This window comes from Solanum pennellii, chromosome 12, assembly GCF_001406875.1.
Source record: "Solanum pennellii chromosome 12, SPENNV200".
Taxonomy (NCBI): Eukaryota; Viridiplantae; Streptophyta; class Magnoliopsida; order Solanales; family Solanaceae; genus Solanum; species Solanum pennellii.
Genome location: NC_028648.1, coordinates 3081287 through 3087286, shown reverse-complemented (window position 1 = coordinate 3087286; position 6000 = coordinate 3081287).

Below are 6000 nucleotides of genomic sequence, written 5' to 3'. Positions count from 1 at the left end.
AGATGGAGGAAGTAACAATCAGCATGTCGTGATAAAATTAATAAAATTTCTTTATTTTTAATTAGAATTTTATCTTGAGATTGATTTGTGTATTGAATTCTTTTTATTAGAGAATACTTTCCCCTAGTAAGCCTTATACAATGCAAATTTAAATTAATCAAATTTTCATATAAATATCAATCATCATATAAAAAAATAATAGCAACAATAATGGATAACATTTGATCTATTAAAAAAAAATTGAAATTCAGGGACTTTAAAAAATTGTCTCAACTTGATTAATTCATTTCGATTAACAAATAATGATATGGATTAGCTTTTTTTCAAACGAAAACACTATAAATAAACTAATTTTTTAACGAATAACATAAATAAGTCTTTTATCAAAATTTAATGACATATTTGAGCATTTTCTCTTCGTAAATTTATCATAATTATGAACCAGCTTAATTACTCATATATATGTCATGTTAAAAATTTGTATGTGACGGCAACATATATAGTTCTATCAATACCTTAATCTAAGATATTTTAGGGACCAAAACATACACCTTAATTAATAGAATTTCAAATAGATCGAATCATACGTACATTACAAGGATCCGAAATAAAATTTACCAATAATTTAGGGACCAAAATTTTTATTGTTTGATCACTATTTTATTCATAATAATACTCCCTTCTTAGTTCCATCTATCTTCATAGGTTGATATATTCCTTGAATAAATCAGCTTTTAATATATAATATTTATCGATTATTTTTAATCAACTAATTCAAATGACGTTATATCGATCACAAACTATACAACAAAGTCGTGATTCATAATTATTACCATAAATTTAAGACAAAAATGTGGTTAATTTGTGCTAACGTGGGGCTCTTGTGGACATATATTATTTTTGCAATAATACTAAAAGTCATTTTTTGTTACAATTGGAAAAGGGGTATGTAAGAATAAAGAAAATATACAATTAATTTGCTATTAATTATGTCGACGATAAATTATTGGATAAATCCATTGCATGGCTCGAAATATATATAAGTCATAAGTTCCCAATTTTGTCAAAACCACATAGTACATATCATAGTATTTTGTTTACTTAATTTTTTTTAAAAATGACTATGGTCAATATTGCATTATCTTGACTTGATAAATAAGACTTTGCTCAAGTTATGATTTGAATCGCGTTAAAATATAATGAAATTGTTGAGATGTTTTTAGTTATTGAGATTAAATTTGAGAGTAAAGCTCAATTAATTTCGAATATCATATTTATATAAAAAAAAAAATTATAATCATTCATAGAGGTATACGTAGGGACTAGGTTATGGAAACGAAAATGGTGGAAATTTGATTATATAATCAATGAGAAAGAAGGTTACAAAAGCTAACATGTCATGCTATATTGCTAGCTACATTGATTCCAAAGACTAAATCAAAGCAATTATGAATAAAAAAGAAAAAAAGAAAAATGGATTTAAAAATTAAAGTTTATTGATTTTGACGATCTTTAGTTGTTATTGAATCTATAATTTGATCCGTAGACATTTAGATATGCAATTTAAAATTATAATTTTAAATTTTTATTTGGACATGTGATTTGAGATTATAATTTAAAACTAGGGTTTGGATATATATGTGATTTGGTAACATGATTCTAAATCTCAAATTTTCCAAAGCAGAATTTCGGATTTCAAAATTTTTAGATGTTGTACATAGAAGTTTATATATATATATATATATTTTTTAAAAAAAATTATCATTATTTTAAATTTTGCAAGGGAATAAAGCATATTCGCGTGATGAGATTATTTTTACCATGCAAAATGATTATATGTTAAAAAATAGTCAGTTATTAGTTTTTGTTGAGGGGTAGATCTTTATAGAATAACATGTCTTTGAAAGTGTTGGTGTATATATCACAAAGTATAATAAATTACAGCTGAAAAATAAAATGAATAACCAAATCATTTAAACTGGTACATGAATATCTCGCTCTCTTTCAAAATATTCAAGCTCACAATGGTATTAATCTACATCGATCTTACATTATATCTCTTGACATGTCTCCTCCAGCATATAACAACTCAACAACGTCTTACAATTCAAATAATTTAAAATTAATTGAAGAGTTCAAAATTTCACAAAAAAGACATATCTTCCTTCAATATAAAATTACTCTCTTTTATATAATAAATTAATTAAAGCCTTAAAATATTTTTCGTTATCACAATTCTCTCATTCACTATACTAACCTCAATATAATCCTTTCTTATTTATATTCTTGTACTATTACCCAATGAAGAAACCATCTTTATATAGGTAAGAAACTTTTCTTTATATTTATAAAAAAATTATGAATACAAAAAAATATATGAGATAGTAAATTAAGTAGATAAATAATCTTAAAATTACATAACTTACAATATATATATAATGAGATAGAATAACTAAGAAAACGAAGAGTTAGTGGTTATAAGAGTTATAAGAGAAATAAAAGACCACTTTATGCCTTAGTAACAGATAGTATTAAATAAATAGTATTAAACAATATTAGTATTTACTGTGTACTAATCCTAGTTCTATTAGGATAGTACTCCTTAATCCTAGTCCTATTAGGATTAGTACTCCTTCCTATATCTCCTATATATATCTCCCATGTATTCCCTTATTAGGTTAACACTTCAATACAATCAATATTCCTTCATGGTATCAAGAGCCAGAAAACCTAGATCTTCTTTTCTCTAGGTTTTTTTTCTCTCTTTAGGGCACCGATCGTTCCCTCTCTTCTCTTGGGCGGCGGCAGCCATGACAACCGAGGTGGATCCTCTCGATTCACTTCCTTCTGGCGTTAAACTCCTTCTCAGGCATCTTCATGCCCTGATTCCCGAAAAATTATCAGACATAAATTACCCTACATGGAAAATCACCGTTCTTACAGCCCTTGAGGCCAATTACCTTCTCAAATACGTCGATGGAAGCACAGAACCGCCGCCGGCAGTCATCACCGCCACGGACAAATCAGAAAAAACCAATCCGGCCCATGCCGCCTGGAAAGCCGTGGATGGCCAGATCCGATCATGTTTGATTGCGGTCATCTCTCCCACGGTTCAGAAACACGTCCGATCCTACACAACTGCTTCAGCCCTGTGGACGGCCCTCGCAACACGCTATGCATCAATTTCCCACTCTCATATTTTTCAATTGCGTGATCGTCTCCACACAATTACCAAAGGCACGAAAACTATGGCGGAGTATTTAGACGAGGTCTCCACCATCATCACAGCCCTCGACACCGTGAACGAAATCATTCCCGAAAAAGATCTCGTCATGTGCGTCGTTCGGGGGCTCCCATCAGCTTACTCCTCCATTAAACAGGCAGTTCGCATCAGTCCAACGCCCGTTGACCTGGCTACTCTCTCCTCGTGGCTAAAAAGTGAAGAAATCAACGTGGATCTGGAGAGCAAACTTCTTCTCCGAGAAGCCGCTGTTATGGAGCCGGCCACCGCCCTCACCGCAAGCCAGAACTATCGCGGGGGGCGTGGTGGCGGCCGGCAGGGGAGCCGCCATGGCTACGGCAGAAACAGCGGAGGCCGCGGGCGCGGCGGTCGGCAGGGCAGTCGTCCGCCGTACGACGGTCAGCAGCACGGCAGCAACAACAGCCTGCACTCCTTCGGCAGCGGCGGGCAGTCATCTTCCAGCGGCGGGCAGGGCACTTACGAGCGGGATCGTCCAACTTGTCAAATCTGTCAGAAAACAGGACACACCGCTGTTCGTTGCTGGTTTCGGTATGAGGAGAGCCGAAATAGTGATAACCGTGCCAATTATGCATCTCAAGCCGGCCCTTCCTCTGAATGGCTGTTGGATACTGGGGCCAACATGCACGTTACTTCTGATCTATCCAAGCTTAACGCTCCAAATCCATATCATGGCTCCAATGGTATTACTGTTGGCAACGGTGAGTCCCTTAATATTTCTCACACTGGCACGGGTACCATTAAAACCCCCACCGCTATCTTTCACCTAGGTAACCTTACCCACGTCCCTTCTATTAAATCCAATCTCCTTTCAGTTCACCAATTCACAAAAGACAATAATTGCTCACTCTTGTTCACCTCTAATGATTTTCAGATCCTAGACAATACTACCAAGAGGGTGATTTTTCAGGGCCCCTGTGAGCATGGTCTGTACGTTCTTCCTGGCACAAGTTCGTCTGCCCACCCAGTTTCAGAAAGCGTTCCTGTGGCTCCGGTGGCTCTTTCGGCTGATGGCCACAGTCTGTTGTGGCACAGTCGTCTGGGTCACCCGTCTACTCAAATAATAAATTCTTTAATGTCTCAATTAGGTTTTTCTTCCATTCATGTAAACAATTGTGACTCCTGTTCAATTGCTAAATCTCATAAATTACCTTTTACTTTATCTGAGAAGCGTACAACTGCACCTTTTCAACTTATTCATTCTGACCTATGGGGTCCTACTGCTGTTCCTTCATTTGCTGGTTTTCGCTATTATATTTGTTTTGTGGATGATTTTACAAAATACACTTGGTTGTACCCACTAAAACACAAATCACAGGCATACACCACCTTTGTCACTTTTGAAAAAATGGTCAAAACACAATTCAATTCTCATGTTAAACTTTTTCGAAGTGACAATGGAAAGGAATATGTCAATAACATCTTTGGCCAGTTTCTGCAATCCCTGGGAATTATACATCAAACCTCCTGTCCATACACTCCCGAACAGAATGGGGTGGCTGAGCGTAAGCATCGCCATCTCATTGAAACGGTGGTTACTCTTCTACATCAATCTCATCTCCCTGTCTCCTTTTGGGTAGAAGCTCTAGCCACCGCAAACTACCTCATTAACAGAATGCCCAGTCACACTCTCTCCAACAAATCACCCTATCAACTCCTTTACCAAGAACTTCCCAATTATACCAACCTCCGCGTCTTTGGGTGTCTTGCCTACCCTTGGCTACGCCCTCATATTACTCACAAATTACAACCCCGATCCCGTCCTTGTATTTTTTTGGGCTATCATCCTACCTCCAAGGGTTATCGCTGTCTTGACCCACAAACTCATAAAGTCTACATATCTCGTCATGTCAAATTTGTCGAAAATGAGTTTCCCTACGAGTCTATTTCCTCCTCCACAAATACATCATTCATTGGCGTCCTTCCCCTTTTTCCAACATACTCACAGGGTCCCTCACCACCTTCCCCCACACCTCCACCCACTACCCAACCACCCCTCATCACCCCTTCGACCGTCACCCACAATACACCCGCAACCACCACCCACACTCACAACCAACCCGAACCACCCCATACCCACAACATCTCCAGCCCGATCCGTTTTGGGTCCTTCCCGGCCACCCCCGAATCACCACCGCCCGTGCCACCCCCCAATACTCATCCCATGTTAACCCGTGGCAAAGCCGGTATCTTTAAACCCAAAACCTTTCAGGCTACCATACTACCAAATACACCCCTTCCCGATAGTGAACCAACAACCTACTCTGTTGCCTCAAAAAATGCTTATTGGCGTCATGCTATGGATGACGAGTTTAAGGCTTTGACTGATCAGAAAACTTGGGTTCTTGTACCTAAGCCCCATGGGCGGCACCCAGTGGGCTGTAAATGGGTGTACAAAATTAAACACAATGCGGATGGCAGTATTTCCAGGTACAAGGCTCGTTTGGTTGCTAAAGGCTACAATCAGGAGTATGGGCTTGATTACTCCGAGACATTCAGTCCTGTTATTCGGCAGGAAACCATTCGCCTGGTACTGTCACTCGCCGTGCGCAACAATTGGCTCATCAATCAGTTGGATGTTTCCAATGCTTTTCTTCATGGCATGCTTGATGAAACTATCTACATGACGCAACCACCGGGCTATGTTGATCCCCGCTTCCCTCAACATGTTTGCAAACTCCAGAAGTCTCTGTATGGGCTCAAGCAAGCCCCCCGTGCTTGGTACACACGTCTGAAAACGT